This window comes from Corvus hawaiiensis, chromosome 2 (genome assembly GCF_020740725.1).
Source record: "Corvus hawaiiensis isolate bCorHaw1 chromosome 2, bCorHaw1.pri.cur, whole genome shotgun sequence".
NCBI lineage: Eukaryota > Metazoa > Chordata > Aves > Passeriformes > Corvidae > Corvus > Corvus hawaiiensis.
In genome coordinates this window covers 43816024-43838801 of record NC_063214.1, presented here as the reverse complement: position 1 = coordinate 43838801, position 22778 = coordinate 43816024, and the positions used below count along the sequence as shown (strand labels likewise).

General features: G+C 36.1%; 1 long non-coding RNA gene across 1 annotated transcript; it reads left to right on the top strand.

Annotated features, from left to right (window-relative positions):
- The first annotated feature begins 3703 nt into the window (after positions 1 to 3703).
- Positions 3704 to 22312, top strand: LOC125321560. Its single transcript, XR_007201592.1, has 3 exons — positions 3704 to 3854; positions 18966 to 19047; positions 21523 to 22312. It is a non-coding gene; the product is annotated as an uncharacterized LOC125321560 (long non-coding RNA).
- The last annotated feature ends 466 nt before the right edge of the window (positions 22313 to 22778 follow it).

The window sequence follows — 22778 nt, the reverse complement described above, 5'->3', positions numbered from 1 at the left end:
TAGTAAGCATTTTGCTCTCTAAGATGAAACTTTTCAGACATTGACTTCAGTGCAGATTGTTCTCTCTGCTTCGTAAGTGTATTTTACATAAAGTTTTAACATGCCTGTACATTTAACTGTCTAAATGTCAGTTTTACAGTACTTCAGTGTACACAGAATAAACAAGTACAAGTTTGAAAACATAGCTCTTAATAAAATAAATGTCACTTATGGCAGTTTATTTAAATATTAGGGATCTGATATTTGTGTGGAAAACACTGCAGTTTATACTCAAATATTTATTAAGCTTCTCGAACTTGTACTCCTGCAACTGAGTAAACTGCTGTGATAGAAATTTCTGTCTCTTTATTTTGTATTCACATAGCTCAGTCCTAAAATGCCCTCTGCTGGGCACCGGCAGCAGCCAGGGAAGCAAGAGGGTTGGTTTAAGGTTGTGAAAACTGATGTCATACGACTTACATCATCCAGCAGCATGTCTAAAGTTTGAAGGAATGTCTTATTAAAGTATTTAAAGCTTAAGACTGTGTAATATGGAGCAATTTGAAAGGGAAAAAAAATTAGCAACTTCTACTTAGCCTTAGATATGTTTCTAAAGAAAAAAAAAATCTTGTACTGGGATTAAACTACTTTTGGTTGGCATCATCTCTTTTTTTTTCCCCACTCCTGGACACAAACAGCATTATGTTACTGAAATTAATAGGTATTTGAGGGGAAAAAAAACCATAAATTCTAACATACTGATATTCTAAAATTGTGGAGCCAGGAGAAGCCACATTTTTTCCATAAAATTGGAGCTAAGGGAGAGTAGAGAGTTTCATTACTGGTGTTCACTGATTTGTCAGAGCTTGTTTCCCCTACCCAATGTGATGATAATGTATATGCAGCAGGGGGAGATCTCAATTGCTTTCTGTTCTTAAACATTGATGGATTAGTGGCCCCAGAGAGTAAAGGATATTAATGTGATCAGGTCAGTTAAGTGTGGCTCTGGAATATACCTATGTGGACGGTATCCTGCCTAGTAAAAGGTAAAATAGGAGTTATCTTGCTTGGGGTTTATCTTTGCATTGATTGCTGTAAAAATATTTTGATTGATTGTAAATCCTCATTATGTTATTGAGCTGGTAGTCTAATAATGTCAGCTTGTCACTAATATGTTTTGTGATAACCTTGACCAGTGCTAACAGTATTGTACACAAGCCTCCACGCATTACTGCTGTACATTTCTTAAATGTGCTAATCAAAACTGGAACTCTTTGGGTTTTGTTGGTGTGTGAAATCTGATTGAACTGCTTAACAAGACTGTACAAGGAATACTGCTATTATTTGTATAGTCTTCATTTAAGATCAAATAACATAGCTAAAATCTCAGATACAAGTCCTGGACTACTGTATATTTACTTGGAACCTGAGTTTTTTCCTTCTTCTGGGGCCTAAATACTTTTTTTTTTTCATAGGGAGAAAAGCAACCAAGACTTTGATGTGTGTGTACATGAAAACAGATTTGTAATTTGGAGCTATTAATTCTTTATGATTAACATGAAATATATTAGAAGTTACGTATGTATTACAGGCATATTTTCTCTGTGCATGAATGCAGCAAATTAACTGACTCACAGAGTTTTACATCTTGGCTCCTGACTCTTATCAGGATCAGAAATGTTTTTTTTTTTTTTTTGTCCAGATGGACATGGATTAGTAATAAAGACATTTTAATTAAACTGAGTTAAAATTGTAGTCTATTACACTTTGTTAGTTTAACTGCAATTGTGCAACATATGTTGATAATCCATCTGTAAATTTCAATCTATCTCATGTAAAAGTAGTCACAGTAAAGTGCTAGAGTTTAATTGAAAAATAACAGCACAACTGAACAAAGAGTGCTGTCTAAGTTATACTGATTAAACAAGCCAGACCCGCTGATGTACGAGGGCTTTTGTGAAACTAGGAGGACTTTCCTGTCCAAAGTACTTGCCTTGCCTTTTCCTAAATTTTGAAATCTGTGTTAAAAAATATGGTTGTCTTGTCACCATGTTGCACAATAACATTTGTTGCCTTGTTTGTTACAATATGCTACTTCATGTTAGAAAAATAAAAGAAAATTAATTATTTTTACAAAGCAAGCAAGGAGGAAAATTAAATCTCTCTCCACAGCTGAATTCTGGTGAGTCTCCAAATTCCTTATATTGGCATGTCTGTCTTTCAATTTCTTGGCATTCCTTGCTGGTATAGTACAAGGAAAACCTTTGAGTAAGGTCCTCATCTTCTAAATCTGCTTTAACAACCACTGTGCCTCAGCTTACACATTTATAAAGAATAAGAGGCCATACAGAATCACAATATTCTGAGCTGGAAGAGACACACAGAGATCATCAAGTCCAACTCTTCAGTGAATAAGGGTATCCCATATGGGGATGAAACCCACAACATTGGCATTATTAGCATTGTGTTCTGACCAACTGAGCTAATATGGTTTCCTGTGTCCTGCCCAAGTCAGCCATGCTTTCAGGATGTTTTCATTGCCTGTTCCACCATTCTGTAGCTCTATAAATGTCAAGAGACTGTTTGGATGCTGTCAGGTGTGTAGTGGTTTTTCTACTCCAACACAGAAAATGCTTACACTCTTGTTATGTTATTTTCTGATTCTTCACCAGTTTTCAGAGGCCATAACTCCACTTAACACCTTGCCCAGCTTCATTATGTTCCCAGCTCTCATGCCACAGGTGCATTACTCTACTTAATGCGCAATATCAAGATTTTATTAATTTCAGATTTCTCCCATGTTTGAACCCTTAGCTGCCTCAGCTCTCCTTATGGTATTTATCTCTAAAAAAATTTTGCAGATAAAATCTTCTGGTGCATTTTCTTGTTGTTACTGAGTTGAATTAGTTATACTTTAATTAGGTAGTAAGACTAATGTCTCTATTTTGGAAAAAAAAAAAAAGCTACAAAAAGTATATATTACAAGGGAAAACAGGTCTCTAATAATTCAAGGAAGCTGTATTGCAGCCCTGAGATTTCACAAAGTATAGGATCACTGTGTTGCAAACCATGCATGCTAGGCAATACACAGTTCTCATTGGATGTATGTAATAGGAACAGAGAGGCATATATACTTCTTTTTAATTTCAGAGGGAGACTTTCGAGGCTTCCATTTTCTCTGGTCAACAGGATTATTTTAGCTGCTGAGAGTAGCCAGTTTTCAATCTGCTTAATGTTTCAACAACTGACAGATCTCATTTTTTGAAAAGCACTGGAAAAGAGTGACCTAACATCAGGTCCAGCCCACTTCTCAGTGAAAGCTGACAGTGTACTTACTGAATGGCCTATCATCATCCTATCATAACAATAGGAATTTTGCCATTCAAGGGACCAAAAATCATCAAGGTTGAACTTCATATCTTGATGCTAAAGCCTTAATGGATAAATCTTTTTGTTTCAAAAGTTACTGCAAGAATTTTTCCTAATATTCTGCCTCTGTGTCAATGTCCTTTTTTGCTCCACCTTATCATACCTACACTCCCTTGCCTCTCCAAATGTCCCCCTTGCACATAACATTTTCCTTATGCTGCTGTTGTTCCCAATCTTCCTGGTTTATCAAAATGGAGAGAAAAAAAAGGAGATGAAGGAGTTTACGCATACATTCTGTGCAGAGTGGATGGCATGTCATTTTGTAAAGCTGTCTCTTCACTTATTGACAGGTACAGCAAACCATGCTGCACAGACCAGTGATGTACACCTCGGGAAGTGGAGGTATTGCTCTCCCTGGTTCCAATCCTGCTGCCATCTGTGCCTAAGCTGCCAAGTGGTTTCTTGTGGCTGAAACAGAACAACCTACAGGGAAGATAGATGCAAAGGTATATGTCAAATTTATGTGACAGGAGCAGTTTTTAAATGCCTTAAAATTGGTTTGGGTTTTGTTTTTCCTCCTGTTAGTATTTTTATACCAGGCCTCAGTCTACCCTATGCCTCATAATGACTGTATTTTTCTTCTGATAAGAAAATAAGAACTGGCTGACTTATGTTAAGAAGTCCTTCCACATGGAAGGACTCATACATAATATCTATGACAGGACAATAGTGAATTCTGTTCTCTTGTAAGCAATAATTAGAAAAAAACCCCAAAACCCTATAGCCATTCTGAATAAGGAAGATACTTTTTGGCCTGATGTCTGAGATCCAGAAAACACCTGATATTGTGGTTTGCAGTAAAATCACAGTGGCTGCCAGGATATCTTTTGTTCATAGAAAATAAGACCCCTTGCTTTTCTGCTAATCCCTCTTTTAATCACCAGATATAATGCCATCTTGCTGATAAGATGAAATACTTCAAAATATTATACCTTGTGTGGTGGGTTGACCTGCCAAGTGTCCACTAAGATGCTCTATCACTCCCTCAACAGGACAAGGGAAGAATATGAGATAGAAAACCTTATGGTTCAGGATGGAGACAGAGAGGTCGCTCACCAACTACGAGGCAAAACAGAGCCTACCTGCGGAAAATTTAATTAAATCATTGCCAACTGAAATTTAGGCAGGATAGTGGGAGTCAAAGACACAGCTAAGAAGAGCACCTTCCCCTCACCCTTCCCTTCTCCCAAGCTTCAACTTTACTCCACTTGCAACTTTTCCACCTCCTTCTCCCTGAGCAGCATGGGGAGTGGGAAATGGGGTTGTGGCCAGTTCCTAAGACTTCATTGCTGCTGCTCCTTCCTCCTCACAATCTTCCTCTGCTGCAGTATGAGGTCAGTTCCATACAATACAGTCCTTCATGAGCTTCTTCAGCTTGGGTCCTTCACATGGACTGGAGTTCTTTAAGAACAGCTCCAGCATGAGTCCTCACCATGGGGTGCAGTCCTTCATGAGTGAACTGCTCCAGTGTGGGTCCACCATGAGCCACAGCTCCTGCCAGAAGTACTGCTCCTGCGTGAGCTTCTCTCCAGAGGCTGCAGCTTTCTTCAGATACATCAATGCTCTCTGGCATGGGGTTTTCCAGGGGCTGCAGGTGGATCTCTACTCCATTAAGTAACTCGCTGGGCTGCTGGGCCAGAGCTGCCTCACCATGGTCTGCACCATGGGCTGCAGGGGAATCTCAGCTCTGGCACCTGGAGCACCTCCTGCCCCTCCTTCTGCACTGACCTTGGTGTCTGCAGGGTGTTCCTCTCACAGTTTCTCACTCCTCTCTCATCCCACCTCCTGCAAAGCATTTTTTACCCTTTCTTAAATGTTATCACAGAGGTGACATCAACATCACTGGAAGGATATTGAGCTGGCTCTGTCAGACATTTGGGCAGCACCTGTTGTCTCTTCACAGATGCACCCCTGCAGTTCCCTCACTACCAAAACCTTGCCGTAAACCCAGTCCATCTTGCATCTTCTCTAAAAGAAGTGGAATACTGAAATTCCTTCTAAATGTTTATACAGAGCCATGTCATACTTCTTAAATGTGTATTGTTTTAAGAAGGTGCTACTATTTTATCTTCAAATATAGTCTTTCTAATGAAGATAGTATTTCCTGTTTTCATGGAAAGAAGCATATGCATGACATAAATAATAAGACTGAGAATGATTTTTTTTTGTCCAGTTGAAAATAATTGATTTTACCACTCTATCTCCTACATTAATGGTGTTTTTTTCACATCTCTTGTCATTTTTATTTATTTATTTTTTTTTTTCAAAGTTGAGTTAGATTTCTGTTTTCACTTGAAATGGTGAATGTTTTGGACCTCCCTTAACTAGGGCTTCAATCCAGGCAAACAGAGGAACTTCTCTGTGCTTGTATACCCAGTCCCCCTGCTCAGATGACTTTAGGACCTTTTCTCTATTTCAATAACAGATTTTGCTAAAATATTGCCCTGTCGATATGTCATCAGGAGATATTTTACAGGGAAGACATGCCTTACTCTGATGCATTAAATCCCTGTGATGGCCACAGCCCCTTGTGCTGCACAGGAAAAGCTCCAGCCCATAGCTGTTGTGATCTTTTACTCTCTTTATCTGGGTTATCTTTAAATGAAAGCTCTCATATTAGCGTCCACCACATGGACTTGTTTAGCAAGTCCCTGTCCTTTTTTAAAAAAAAGATCTGTTAATATTTTCAACAACTTTCTTTGCATGTTTGAACCTTAAAAAACAAGGACGATAAAGGTAGGAAATCCTCCTTGTTATTTCAGTAGTGTTTATCTCCAGAAAGGGAAACCCACTTTTTTTTGTTTAATGGATTTCATCTATTAAGTGCAGCTGATTTATTTTTTGAATGTCCTTTATTTTTTTAAAATAACTTATATATTTTTGCTTTATACATTGGAATCCTACCTCATCCTTATGTGACACATCTAAGAAAATGTTTTTGTCACTGTTTACTTTTTTCCATCAGAATTGGTTCTCTTCCCTTGGATATGCATTCTCCAGTGGAAGCCTAAAAGCAATGCACAGTTCTTCCATCGCATCTGTCTTTTGCAAGTTTGGAGACCTAGACATCTAATTTTCAACTTGATTTATAAGCTGTGCAGCTGGTAGTGAATTTATGGGCATTGCTGCTTTTAGCCAATGTATTCTTGGATTCATCTTGCAAAGTTTACATTTTTAGAAATAGTGCCCTTTTTTTCCCAAATCCTTCATGTTGCAAAGAAAGTTAACACTTCCTTCCCAAAGCAAGATCTTTAGGGAGAAATTTATCTTCTGCTCTCAGTGAAAGTGCAAGGGATCAATATGTTGATATGTTGTTTTACTTTATTTCTGCACTTTTCCTCTCAATTTTTATGCCTGAGGCAAGATCTTACATATGAAAGATCTCCGACTTATTTTTTTCCACAGGTCTATTATTAGTACTGAGTTTCTCTCCCTTAAAATTAGCTCTTCAATTTTTTTTTTCTGTGATGAACCCAAGATTTTGGTTTTTTTCCTCATTTATGACCTCATTTTTATACACCAATTTGCTAAGAAAATGCTGGGCTTAATGCAATCCAGTTACAATCCTTTCTTTGGTGTATGGGGAGTTGATGTTTTCCTCTCTCTGATGGTGGAATATCTGCCATAAATATGAGTAGATTAGTGAATATTTCATTGTCAGTTAAAGACTATCTGTCTTCTCTTTCTATTTTTTTTTATTTTCTTTTCTTTTCCTTCCCCCAGCCCCGCCCCCCCCCCGGAACAGCAAGTTATTGCTTCCAAAACTTCAAAATACAAATCGGCCAAACAAGATTTTCTTTCAATATAAATTCTCTAGATAAATCCCAGTAGAACTGTAGCAAATCAAGAAATTTGCTAATTAGCTGTTAATGAGTGATAAATGTTCTCTGCCAGCATATATATCATCTGCTTTGATGGTTTAGGGAGCTCACTGGAACAAGCTGTTCAAACTAAATGATGTCACTGCTGAATAGTACTTTTATTGCAGCTAAGCTTGTTGAACATTTTCAGGTAATTATGTTCTTGTAACAATGTATCTGGGTCTTATGAAGATTAGAATTTTTCTGTTAGAATTGAAAATTTTGAAATATTAAGAAAAAAGAAAAAGTGGAGATGTCCATAAAGAATGTTATGGCAAAAGAATGTTTTAGATTTTCATTTGAAATTATTTTATTCCTTGAATTATATGATTATTATCAATAATAAAATGCTTTCATTTTCCTGCTAGAATATTATTTTACCAAATTAAAGTCAGGAAGTTTTTATGGAGAACAATAATTGCAATTATTTTATAATTTTAATTTTTTTCCTCTTTTTCTCTTTGAAATATACTTACTGCATAGCATGATGTATTGATAATCTCTGCATCTCAATCTAAAATAATTAAAAATTTATCAGGTCTCTCTCCTATATAATTGAAAGAACTGGTAAGAAGATTGCTATTATAATGATCAAGAATTGTGGAAATACAGACCAAGAACAAGCTTGCTTCTTAATTTAAAACAAAATTTGTGCATCTCAAACATACTTGGAAACAATTTCAATACATTGAAACTAAAACAGTTTACAAAATAAATGAATTTCCCTCTGGGGCTTCTAGCTGTTAATCAATATTCTGTATTTTGGGAGAGGCTGGATAGATGTGGAAGTAGATTGCTTACACAACCAAAGTTCCTCTGGTGCTAATGTCCTCCTAGGTACAGGGCAAACTGTCTTTTAAAAGATGTGAATTAAAATGTATGGCATGCTTTTGTCTGCTTTTGTGTGCAGAATTAATAATTTCAAACAATCTACCTGATTTCAAATGGCAATTATTGTAGGGACTGTCAATACTGTGCACTACATCAGTTATGGAAAACCTGAATTAAAGTACTACAGTCTGTTTTTCAAAAGCATGGATCAATTCAGGCTGAAGCATAAGCACATGCACTGACTAAATTCCTGGCTGACCCACCTTTCCACAATCTCCAGTTCTTCCTGTACACGAGGAAAGAGAGGAAGGAAGTTTCACTCATAGACTTTGTGTACACCAGGAACATGTTGATCAACATAGCTAAAAATCAGACACCAAATAAAACCTATTTTATCACTACTGACACTAATTTCCCAGTCCGAGGTTCACATTTTCCCTTTCTCTATGAGTTTTTGCAGAAATCTTTCCCTCTACCAGCATATAAGCTAATAAATTGAAAATTCCTCTGTCTTAGCCTGATGATTTGCTCTGAGCAACGGGGCAGTCAAATAAACAGGCCAAGCACTGGAAAACTGACAGACTTGAAATTCATAAGGGCAAGTTTAAGTGGTCCTCTAAAACCATTTTGAAAGCATCATCAGTCATGCCGGGCACTGAGCCAGTATAAGCAACTAGTTACAATTGTATTACTCCTTTTAACAGAAAAGATGAACTTCTCTCGTCTTTCCTCTGCATGGTTCTTTGCACTGAAAGTGCATCCAGCCTCAGCTAGAAGTATTCCTTAGCAGGTTAGAAAAGGGAGACAGCAGGAGCCTTATTTCAGTTGTTCCACCCTCCCCTTCATGCTCTTTGCTTTGTAAAGTTTTTCTTTCATTAGAAATACATCCCTTGCTTCAGTTGCAAAACTAATGGCACGTCTTTCTCCTGCTAAGGGATACTCTACACACTATGCAAACAGGCAAAAGAAAAAACAAAGCAGATCTCTAGATTATACATTCCTCTACAACAGGTTACTGAAAGGACAGGCTGCCTCTACCAAAAATAAATTTAGAAGCATTTCTGTGGAGCATTTTCACTGTGTCCTACTGTTCTTTAAAGATCTCAACAAGCAAAATTGCACTGAACACTTACAAAACAAAACTGCCAATAGAAACTTTTTGTGGGGTCTTACTGTTCCTCCCTTGCTCCCTGTCAAACTGGAGGGGGATGACGAGGGTTTTTTCCACCTATAAATTATTGCACTCATGAAGTATGTTAATTAGGGACTAATTATGCTAATTGCATCCTTTGAAGAAGAAAAATGCAATTCTTTGAATTTATGAATGTAGCTTTCAAATTTATGGATGTGGGTTTAGAGGCCTTCCCTTCTCAAGGCTTTGCACATGACAATAATCAGGAAGGCTATATGTTGTCCTTTACCTGAATGCTTTGTGCTATTTTCATTCAAACTAAAGATTACTTTGAAGACTTGTATTTCAGTCCACTGATTTAAATAAACTTGAAGTTAAACTTGGAGTTCTAGGAGGACTAGATATGTCTTCTTTATTTCTCTTGGTTCTGGGTCTTACTCTTACACGTTTCTTTATTCAGTTCTTAAAATACAGACAAGAAAAATTGTGTTCAATTCTGGTCTTGATTGCCTCAATTTAATGCAATTTTCATTTAGTTCAAGGTGAAATTTTACAATGGACATTTAATTAGCTAATGAGGCATCTGTATTAATTTTGACCTTTGCATTAGCAAAATAATTTTCTCATATGGAACTGAGGAGGTGTGCCTTCAAATCAAGATAAATTACAAAATGCCTTGGTTTGTACCTGGAGATGCTTGCCAGCCCATCATAATCCCAGTAAGAAAGCCACTGATGCCCTGCAAGGTATAAATAAAAAAGGTGTTTATCAGAGTCAGCACTACAAGAAGAGAAGAGTATAGGTGATCTTTATGTGCCTTTAGGTGGTGTAGCACACTGTGCAGACCCCATCTGTAGAACACACCCTCCCCTTTGGGTCCTTTGAGCTATTCCTTCTTTTCTTACATGGAAAGAGCACTATCCATAATTTCTGCTCTCAGATGGGAGAGATGTTTTTGTGGGGACTTGTAGCTGCACAGTTGGATGAAAGCAAGGCCAGGCAGGCAGTGGAACTGCTGGTATCAAGTAGGAGCTGCTGTGGGCTCCTCTGTTAAAACCAGCTGGTTCTGTTTGTCCTGCAGCCAAAATCTGTGTGGCACTGGCCTGAGAGCTGTGCTGGTCCTGCATGTACATGATCATTCCTTCCATGTGCAGTGGTGGAACAGTCAGGACCACTGCACCACTCCCTAATGATATTTTATTAGGTAAGTTATATTGTGGAATTGACTATGTATGTGTTGATACCTCTGAACTTCAAGAGACTTTTCTTTGTTTCAGGGATAATAGGAGAAAACAAGTTCCAAATAGGAAACCCCAGGGAAACTGCTTGAATTCCTTATTAAGTCCACAAGCAATTTGTTGGGTAAATAAACCTAAATAAGTGTTCTTAAATCATCTATTCAAATACAGGATGATTTGTAAAGTTAAAGGCTGCTAATAAATTGGTATTGCAGAGCTGGTAAAACACATCATATATCACCAATTCTGGTATAGCTCCTGTGACATGAATGCAATTACATTATTTTACATTTCAAAAGCAAAAGAGAAAGAACAAGTCAGAGACAACAGCTAAAATGCAGGGGAAAAAATGTACTTAGAGCTGCTTATTGCATTTTCATTTTTTTCCTTGCTTTTAACATTGCAGCAATGGGGGGTGCTTCTTTGCCCTCCAATAGCAAAACATCAGAAGTAAAATTGTGGTAATTCATGAAAAACAGTGTGTACAAATGTATAATGGAGAGTTAATGGGATATTTAGTAAATAAGCAGTAGAATGCAAAAGTAGCAGTTCCATGAACGTTTCCTATTTCAGAAAGAGTGTGGCTGAACACTGTGAAGATGCACTTCCATTTGTGAAGTAGATTTCATTAGCTGTTTCTTCTCTAATAAAAACAGTTTTTCTATCTATCTATCTATCTATCTATCTATCATCTATCTATCTATTCACCTGTCTATCTATCTGTCTATCTATCAGCACAGTTTGTATTATGATGAGAACCTCTCACCAGGCCTTCTAATACTGTGAGGTTTCCTCTAAATTGTATTCTTTGCATTCTCATCAAAATTTGTGTGGGCTCAAGATGTTGTTCTTTATTGTATAGAAATAACTCATATAATGTATCTCTCTCCATTGTTTCACTCATTAAGAAGCGAGAGGTCAGTGCAGGGCATTAATGCTTTGTTATTTTCCATAGTACTCACCACAAGTAAATTTCATTATCTTGTGATATATTCTGCATAGAGTTCTGTATTGTGCTCCATAAACCCAATGACAAGAACAAGGCCACTGGTAAGCAGTCCAAACATTTCTCTGCATTTGATGTGGAAAGAGCAAATGCTTTCTTTCTTCTCCCCTTTATGCTCTCTATATTACATAAGCAAATAGCTATTTTTCTTTTTCATTTCTGTAGTACTCTTAATATATTTGAGCACTGATCAATAAAAAAAGAATCTTTCTAAAAGCTCTATATACTGAAAATAGGCTGGGATAGTTCTTTTTCTTCCCCCATAGGAAATTGCTGTATTGTAGTGCTGCTACATTACAGTATGAGAAAACATACCCAAATGAAACAATTGTGCATGCCTTATAGAGATTTTCCTGTGTGGAAGATAGGAGCAATAAACCTTTCATAACTAATGCTAATTTTTTTTGCTGAGTACTTTCTACCAGGCACGAAGCTAAAAGTTGAAAACAGAGTGGGACCTTTCAAAGAGCAGAGGATGTTAAAATGTGGTAGTCTTCTATGCTTATACTTGGCTTTATGGGAAAAAGAACTGATAACATTCAAGATCAGATACAAAATGAAGGAATGAAAAAGGCATAAGCTGAAAATATATTTAGACTTTAAATCTGTACTGTCTGAAGGTTTTGTTCAATTAGACTTGATCCAGATTTCTGTATTTGTATTGAGACAGCTTCAAATACCCATTAATCCACCCAATTTCAATCATAATATTTAGAGGGTTTCAATGCTAGCAGTGCAGAGATTTATGTCAGCCAGCCTTAAATATGTGAAAGATTATGTTTAAGTCTGTACTTGTCACTCTAGTTGCTTTTGAAGTCAGTGAAAACTAATAGATGCTTTCAGAGAATGTCTCATGTGGTCTGTGGAGACCAGAGAGAAGTGAGTTATACTGTGGTGTCAATCACCCTCTGGAAGCATCTGTTTCTTTCAGTGGTCTACAGAAGGAACCTGCCAAGACTAGTTGAGATTTAAACCTTGAAGTCAAAATGAATGGATCTCTTTCCACATTACCTGTCACTCCTTGAGCATGATGTTGATGCTTTCTGTGTAGCTCACACCCTATTTAGAAACAGAGCTTGAGCTTTTAATAGATATAGAAGGGGAAGGAGATAATGACTCCCCTAAGTTTAACAAACTTGTGCTAACTGAAAAATCAATTGCTTCATATTAAATTCTGGATTAGCAATGCTGAAAAAGTTAAAGTCATGGTGAACTTAATGAGCTGCACGGAGAAAAATCTGTGTATTCTATTAACTAACTGTAGAACAACATACAAATGATTTTTTCCCACAATGCCAGAAGTAACATGGGTAGAAGGAAAACTGTAATGTCCTTGAATGACCTGTGTGGTTATTATTGCTGTTCAAGTCACTCTGCCTGAAATTTTCAACACTTTAATATGATCCAACACCTGTCACAGAAGGTGATTTTGCCTTAGCTATTTTCAACCTTCTCATGGCTTATTTTTTTTTTTTCTTTGAATTTTAGAATAAGGTAAAGTTGTCTGGGAAAGTTCTTAACTTTTTTGATTTATATCTACAAGTTTTCTCAAGTATTTTCTTTCAGAGATTTTTAAGCAACTGTTTATTCTTCTGGAAGGTTTTCAGCTTTCAAATCTATATTCCAGTAGCAAAAATAAAATTTGAGTTAAAAATGCAGAGTCTGGTCTTTGAAATTTTTTTAAGCAAAACTGGTATCAACTATTAATATTCTATTTTATAGATTTAATATAATTTTCTTGTTGATGTCCCTACATGCTTGCATGTTACAGCCAAAATAGGTAAATTCACTTAATTTTCATTTTCCCTGTCTTCTAAGGTTATGTTGTGTTTTGATTTGAACAAATTCTCATTGGACTTTTGTGGCTTAATTTTGTTTTGAGATGGTCTAGTATTTTTGTTCTTTGCTTGCATGTTAGTTGAGCTGTTACTTCCAAGTTACTTCTGCAAGTCCAACTACCCACAGTTACATCTTCTGTGTACTTCCTGTGTAGCAACCAATACTGTGGTTGTGTCTAAGTGGGTTTTTTCTTAAAATGAAGTGAGTGGTAATATCAGTCAGGAAAGATGTACTCTTGACACCACCTGACATTACGTTAAAACATTAAGTTAAAAAGGAAAAAGTAAAAGTTGCCTTCTCTAATGTAGGTTTTAGATCTTCTCGTTCAGAACACTACTTGCAACTGTTGTGATGTATAATAATATCATGCAGAAAGTATCTTGTTAATTGTGAGCTCTTTGAATCCATATGCTATAGCTCTCTGAATTATGCTTTAGTTTCCTTGCAAATTGCTCTTGCTTTCTGTAAGTTTTTTATCATAGTAAAACAGGTATTTTTTTTTTTTTAGTTAGATATTTTATTGCACATAAATTAACATCTTCATGTGTTCTGAGGGACACATTTAAATTTTCTTCATGTGTCTAGAAAAATACTGTTTTTCTTGATACTCCTGAATATTTTGGTGTGACTGTGTCAGAAGAATGCTGTTCTATCTATCAGCCTGATGGTAGCCACAATTTCATTAACAGTCTACTGTTTTTATTTCTGAAAATGTTTGTCCCTTTATATTTATCTATCTTGACAAAAGTCACCCATTGCTGGCCTTAATATTCTTGGAATTTTTTTCAGTTTAAGTTTGTAGGCAATAGTGAAATTAACCTTCAATCTCAACTTTGTGTCATCTCTTATGGTATAACCTTATACAATTACTGTTTTCATGTAATGTGTTTAAAACCTGGCTCAGAGCAATTATGATTAATTGACTTTGGTCTATCAGTAATTTTTTCTGCTTTAGAAGTCATAATTAATGCTAGTTGCTTTCAGTGCTAATCCTCTGGCCTCCTTGAATATTTTATGACTGTTTTTATTCTTAAATTGCTTTTTGTCTGCTCCTGGCCATTGACATGTGCTTATTGCAGCATACACATTCATCCAATTCTTTTAGCTGCAACATTGTTCATCCAATTCTTTTAGCAGCAACAGTTGCTGTTCCAAAAGTTGACTTTCACAGTTTGTTACACCATAATAAAGAGCTTTTTAGAGCCCTGGCATTCCAATCAGCAATGTTTGCAAGAAGAGTACATTGCTTGCTATGAATTATTTTTAAGGAGTACCTTGTTACATTCCTGTAACTTTTTTTTCTCTTTTTTTGTCATATGGGCTGTAGTGCAACTCAGCTTCAGAGAATCCCTGCCCTTGACCTGCTGGCCATGTTGCTTTTAATGCCCAGGATATGGTTGGCTTTGTGGGCTGGAGGCTCAAGTCCAGCTAGAGGATATCACTTGCTCTTCTTCCCTTATCCACAAATGCTGTAACCCCATTGTAAAAGGATAACAGATTCGTCAGACACAATTTGTGGATAGTGAAGTCATGTTGGCTGTCGCCAATTCACCGTATTTTCCATGTGCCTTTGAATAGTTTTCAGGAAGATCTGCTCCATGACCTTGCTGGGCACCATGGTGAGACTGACTGGCCTGTAATTCCCTGGGTCTTTCATTTTTTTCCCTGTTCAAAAATGGGGGTTGCTTTTCCCCTTTTCCAGTCAGTGCGAACTTCGCCAAACTGCCCTGACTTCTCAAATGTGATTGAAAGTGGCTTGGACACTTACTCTGCCAGTTACCTCAAGGCCTGCAGATGTGTCTCATTGTGTGCCATGAACTTGTGCACCTTCAGGTTCCTTAGATGTTCTCAGATCTGATCTTCTCCTACAGTAGGTGATTCTTGACTCTCCCAGTGCTTGCCTTTGCCTTCTGCAACCTGGGCAGTGTGGCTGGAACACTTGCTGGTGGAGACTATGGCAAAAAATTCATTGAGTACCTCAGCCTTCCCATGTCCTGGGTAACCAGGTCTCCCATTTCCTGCTGGAAAGGGCCCACATTTTCCCTAAGATTTCATGTATCAACAATGTATATAATATATAACATTTTGTTATGGATGCTAAATTTAAAAGATAGATCACATTTTGTACAACTTTAATATCCCACTTTGCCTGCTGGGTCTGTATGCTAAGCACAGTAACCTGACACAGGCCTCTCTGTAACATATGAGCTATTTGCAGTTATAGAATGAGGTGCATGTGCCCACAAGCTCGTGTATCTGTCACCCGATCCAACACAAAGCTCACACTCCTTCCAGTGACAAACCTGCTTCTTTAATTCCATGCATCACATTGGGAACCTCAGATAATCAGGTCCTGATTTGAGCTGCAGGAAGAAGGGGCCTAGAATGCAAGTGTGCATCTTAAATTCATAAATTTTATTTGATTTACCAGTTTTTTATAATATTTGAATGGGAACAAAATCATACCTTGACAGTTTGAGAATAATGTAAAATGTGAGCTCAATAAAGGCTTTTTCCTCTTGGCTACCAGCATTTATAGAAAGCCCATTTCACAAGTATTTTCCATTTTACTTGTTCCTGTTTCAGATTAGACAACCCAAATGGTGAAACAGAAATAAAGGTGTCAACATTTTACAAGATTGAGTCCTTATGAGATACATAGGTTTATATTTTGTGGTGCTAAAATGTTCACACTAGCTAGGTAGTTTTATTGCTCTTTTTTTGCAGACAAATGAATCAATAAGGAGAGCACTTATAAAAGCCCTTCAAAGTAACTAAGATCATAAAATGGTGGATAGCTAGTTTTGGCATTTTATTTATTTCATTATAAACTTTTAATGGCTTCTGTTAAAGTTATTTTGGAAAATACCCATTGCACTCATCTTCCTGTTTGTTATTTTAGGTTAGTGATATGATTGTGTGGAGAATGGAAGTAAGCATTACCTGTTTAACAATTTTTTGAGAAGAAATATGACTAAAAAAACCTAAGCAGGTAGCATTTGCATCTGTACACAAACAAAAAGAGATAAAAGTAGAGAAGTTTGTGGGGAAGAGAGCACTCCATCTATTTTATAATAAATTATATCCTTCCTGAAAAACTTTGCTATCTGCAGCAATTAGATGGGTTAATCACTCCTGATTTAGGGGCATCTACTGACATGATTAATTTAACTGTGTGCTAGCAATGCTAGAAAAGGCGCTATGAATAACTGTATACATTCTGAGCGTGTTGACTTAGGATGTTTACCATTTTAATCCATTTGTGGTTGGTTTTCCTAATTCTCTTTTGCATAATATTAAATACTCTAATTACTTACTGAAGTAGCAAGCTGAACTTTACTTCATGGAATCTAAGAAATGCAGTGTCTAATGTGTGTAAGTCTTGAAGACTTAATTGTCTAGAGAATTATCTAGAGATGTAAAAGTGGATTGTATTTAAATTTGGAAAGAATAATAATCTGTGTGCATTCCAAGAACAAATGTTCTTGCTTATGAAAACATAGGACAGTGTGCAGTGAAGAGCCATGACTTGATGTGTTACAAATGTGCTGCTTCTAGGTAGGCTTCTCAAATCTACCCGTGCTGGAAGAGTTTTGAAAAGATTCTCTGTACCGTGTCTTGTGTTTCTAATTGATTCATATTGGATGTCAAGAAGACAAGTCTGAGGTTACAGTACCAGTCCTGATGACAAGGCAAATTAGAAAGCCAGCTCTCATCAGAGATCCTTGAAGAGATACAAGGTCCTCATCAGGGACAGGGTTTGAAAGCTTTATTTACAGGGTTTGAAAGCTTTGCTTACGTACTGACTGACTCGAATCATTTTTTTCTGTTCAGCAGACCCTGATACCCTTGAAGAAACAAATTTTAACAACTAAATTGCCAAGACATAGGACAGTAGTCTCCAACAGTCCAGTTTCTTGGATGGAATTCTAATTACCAGTAATGAAAAAATAGATTTAGTCTAAAAAATTTGTTTTCTAAGAGAAAAATATTGATTGTAGGTGAAATGGGAAAAAGTCATGCAAAATCCCCAACTAACTAGTTCTTGTAATTAAAGAACTCTACTATTCACTGCCAACAACTGAACAACAAGCCTATTTGATGTGCAGAAAATAAGCCGCCAAAATATTTTTCCTTTCAAAACTGTCTTCTTCCTCAAAGGCAGATAAGCCTTAGATATCTCTGAGCGTAGCCTACAGCAGAATGGGTTCCTTAAACTTGCCTTGCTATGAGTATACTGGCTGCTGTATGGTTGAAGAAACAGTTCTATCTCTTTTAGCAATATATTCTTCAGAGACAAGACTGAGGATTGTCAATATTACTAAGGTCTAATTTGGCCCTGATTAATCTAAATATCCTGAGATGGAATAAATCAGCAAATCCATTGAAATCACTGTTCAGTATCTGATCTTTCTCCTTTAAATTTTGCCATTATGCTACAACCTAATTATTTTGCGGTTTGTGTCCTAGTGGATGGAATGGCCTCATGGTACCTTGCCTGGACCTAATGTTATTCATACAGTAGTCCAGATTCAGTCTGTTATTTTGATTAAGTTAGCAAATTCTGTAAAGTGCAAATCATTGTTCTCAATCCACAGTCCTGTTCCATTAAAGGTCAAGGGAATCAGAACCCATGCAAAGATTACTACCAAGATATTTACTCTCACAATGAAAATACCTGCAGTGCACAGAGGCACAACAAAGCAGAAATAGAACTGACCTTTTTATTAGCATTGTAAAGGGTAGCATTTCAAAACACTCACAGCAGGAACCTAAATGATTGTGATTGCATTATAAGGGAATTCAAATATTATGGTCCAATTCCTTACAACACGAAGGTAGTCCTTATAGAGTAAATCACTTTCCTTTTTCTGTTTTTAAACTCTGTCTACTCTTTTCCCTAGAAGCCTACCAGCTTCTGAATTCAAAAAATTAATGTATCCTTTGCAGAAAATATTTATTTCCTGCCTTTACAATACTAATCAGAATGAGTAGTTTACCCTAAGTCAAGCTTGGTTAGCATTGTTTTCCTATGTTTAATTAGATAACAATCACTTTTTTTTCCCTAATATTACAACCTTCAAACATCCTTTAACCTGTGGTTTAGGTATTCCTTCAGGATGAGTTCTAATGGAACAAACATCAGATTAGCCAAATATCTTTGCCATGTACTTTAGATTAAGGTGTTCCAGGAAGAATGGCAATGTGTGCCAGACCTGTTTGCAAGCATATGTTTCCTTGTATTTGAAGTAAACATGCTTTTTGTCTCGCTTATAAACAATTGTTTTCAAAAATCTGAATACATTCACTCTTCTAAGAGTATATAGATTTGTACCTATAATCCTACTTCTTGCTTCTTGCAAGAATGATGATTAAAATCCATGACGAAACTATAAAACTCAAACTGAATGCCTTCTGCATAGGACTGATCTTTTGAACCTCTCTTTCCTCCATTAAAAGGAGAGTAGTAATAGTTAAAGAGGCAATATTCCCAGAAATGTTGCAAACTGTTTCCACCTGCTTTACATCCCTCCCTTTTTTTAGACTTACTTAAATTGGATCAAAATTGGTATTCTTTAAAAAAAAAAAAAATCAAGAATTTGATTAGAAAATGGGTTGTGTTTTTAAGTGGTTGTTTTTTTCAATCCCAGAAAAAGAAAGAATTTACATGATGCAGAGAAATTTCTGGAGAACAGATGTGGGGACTAGAGAGGTAATCCAGAGGAAAAAAAGGTAGGTGTAAAAAGCTGACTCAAGATCATGCCTGTGTTGCCTGTTGAGGTGTAAGACAGCTCTTCTGTCCCTAAATCTGGTCTCCAGTGTTTTGGAAGCCTGGTTCCACATTCTGAGATGGAGCTGAATTTATACTATGGATAAATGGCACTCATGATTTTGTTTGGGCTTGAGAACTGAGATCCCTTGTGAATAATAATTGATTTCACCTAGATGTGTGAGTGCATGGCCTCATCATTCTAATTTCAGTGAACTGTGTGCTACCTAGTTATGTAGGTGAGAGTGATTTATTTCAAAATGATTGCTGAAAATATTTTATAGAATTTGGATAAACACAATTGTGCTCTACCACAAAATTCTCCATCCCCTTCAATTAGCATTTCAAATAGTTTTTAAAGCATAACACTTTTCAATATATATATGTATAAAATCCATGTTTTAACAACATGCTGTAAATATTCTGAAATTTTTAGGTTTTTAATCACGATAGTGTATACTAAGTCAAATACTTTCTAAATGTCTATTATATTCTATAAAACCACATTTATGAATCACCCTTGTAATCACACCAATGAATGAAATCAGTTTGTGAGTTCTTTCTTCCAAGAAATCATGCTGATTAATTAGAGACATCTTTGACCTTCAGCTAGCTTCTGACTTCCATCAAGTTACTAGGCGTGGAAGAAGAAGATCTTGTCTCTTGCTCTTTAGGTTATCCTGTTCACCTTCTTCAGTTAGCAGTTTCTTTATTAAAATAAGAGATTTTTATTTTTAAACATGCCAGGAATTCATTGGTTTAATAAAACACAGTGTTTTCAGTGCTTTCCAGACATCTACTTGAACAATTATGATGAATATTAAGACAACACAAAACAGCTGATTAAAAAGTGGTTGGTTATTCCTAATGTATGCATTTAACAATATTCTTAGGTTGACTCTGAATGTTCTTTTTGTGTTATTATTTATTATTTTGTTATCTTCATGAAGACTTTTAAATTTCTCACACAGATTATTATTAACAGTATAAAGAAGGGCAAAAACCTGAAATAAGCCCATGCAAAATAAAGTTGTGAATCATAGGAAACAACTTCTGGGTTAAGTACAGAAATAAGGCTGATAATCTTGCCTAAGACTATTTCAAATTTGCTTTGTTTGGTTTTAATTTTTTTAATCAGGGCCTTTATGAATACAGTCAATTGAGAGTTTGCCAAACATTTGGTTTGGGCTGAAAGGGACAAGTCTGTCAAGGTCCCTCTGGATGGCATCCCTTCCCTCCAGTGTGTTGACTGCATCACGCAGCTTGGGGTCATTATTAAGCTTGCTGAGAGTGCAATCAAATGTAATAATTAGAATTTCACATTAAAAAAAAAATTAAAAATTTTCTCTTCTCGCAAACCATATCTTTATGTTTCATTTTTTTAAATATGTTTTAGTTTGCTGCAATTCATGTTTTCATAATTGGGCAGACTTTGTGAAGCATCTTCAGTAAAACAATGGTTATCTAAATATTTTTCTCAAAGCATTATAGACTGCTATTTTAAACCTGTTCAGTAAATGTTTTAACTTCTTGAGTTTAATCCATTTATCAAGCATATTACAATGACCAAAATTCTTTCCTTATCAGACTTTATGCAAATCAAGTCCAAAGTGTAAAATTAAAGTTGCATGAAACCTTGATTTTATTTCTGATCAATCACTCAAGCTGATTAGAGTTCTGTTTATATAAAAGGCCTGCCATTTTCTAGACTAGAGTAAAAACGTGATTTTTGAATCTATAAAGTCAAGTCTGAATGAATGGTACTCTTCATCAGGAAGTAAATACTGGTGAAGTGTAAATGTTCATTATCTGATTTGATTTTACATAGCTTGAAAACATGCCATGTCCTCTTCTCCCTTTAGACTGAGTGATTTGAACCAGCATTATGAGAGGGCACTGATAGCATTATTCAGCAGACTAAACGTAACATCAAATTGTTAGGGAAGTAGAAACCGCCCCTAAAATACTAGAATAAAAAGCTAAGTTGTATATTGGATTTAATTTTACCTTATCTGAATGATTTTATTTTACTTTATAATGAGCTTTATTCTGCTGTTATTTTTCAAAAAAATAGTAGAATAGCATGAAGTGGCTGTTATCACAATAAAAATGCAAACTTGAGAGTTATAAGAAATGTATGCTAATTATTTTGCTACAGTAACAAAAGCTTGAATTTTAGGACTCATTATTTTTCAAGGTTTTTAGGTGCTACCATGATTTAACAGCAAATTTTGGTTAAAAAGCTCCATTGATTTAATAAATATGAAGTAAGACCTGTACCAAGTTGACATCTTTTATACTTAGCTGACATTTTGTGTTCGGGGATGAAAGACAAAACTTTTTAAGTCTCCACAGATAAATGGCAGAGAAAGAGAATAAGAAACTGTAATAATTTCTTTTGCTTTGCTCTTCATCTGACAAGTAACACCTCTTGACAGCTTCCTCAGAATCACAGAATAAACTAGGTTGGAAAAGACCTTTGAGACCATCAAGTCCAACCTGCAGCCTAACTTTATCATGTCTGAAGCGCACTGCATTGGTGAAGAAAACTCTTATTATCACTACATGGCCCTGCTCAGGTCTTGTGGGACTGTGTGCTGGTCACTGAGAGCACAGCTCTGACCCTTGGTTCTCCTGCAGCGAGCAACCCTGCTGCTGCTTCCCCTTGCCACCTCCATGGACCCAATCCCTCTCTGGGGGACTGACATCTGACACCATGGCATAGTGCTTATGCCAATCAGTGCTTTTAACAGAACTCTGTCAGTTTACAGCATAGAGCAACATTGTAAGGAACAAAAAGAAAATTGATACTCCATGGAAAGATAGTGTCTTTCATAAATGAGATACAGAACAGAAATTGGGTGTTTATATTTGATACTTGATTATTGATCATTTGATTTCTACAGAATGGATTTCTTCTATCCTTATATAGCAGGTACAGAAGTGTCCAAAATATAAAGACTGAAAGTTCCTTGCTCAATGTCACCTCAAATTAAAGTCAGACAGAAAGACTACAGGATTTGTTAAAGTTGTGCTTTATCTGCTGGGCCATGTTGTTTCCCTTGAAATGCACTGGAAAAATAGTATAGCAGCAGTGTGAGAGACAAGAAAATGAAGTTATTCTGCAAAAATGCTACTTTAAAAGCATTGTACATTAGTGTCTGACTTTGGTTTAAAAGCATCAGTTTCTGTTTTACCTGCAGCACTTGTACAATCACTGCTTGTCTGCCTGGATAATAAAAGAAATGTTAATTGTACCAATTAAGAAGTGAGACTGAGTTATTGCTCTTTGTTACTTTCCAGGTCAGAGCAGATGCAATAGGAAAATACATATCCAACAATCTAAAGACAGTTTACTCTGAAAGAGTTCTTTACAATTTAGGCATTTAATTAAAAGCTTTAAAGTTTAATTAAAAAGTTAAATCATTTGTCTATTTCTGTGGAAAAACAAAACCAACAAAAACCACAGTACTTATGTGTTTGGACCAATTATATAACATAAACCACAGAGAGAGAAGTACTATTTTCTGGTCTGAAGTTAGAGCATTTTTCATGCATAACAGCATAACACATAAAAACGTATTCATGGTACTAGAAGCAAATAGATATATTGTTCTATTAAGCACAGTGTGAGAGTAAGTTTTAATCTAAAAAGGTACTTTTTTTTTTTTTTTTTTTATGATGGTACAAAGGC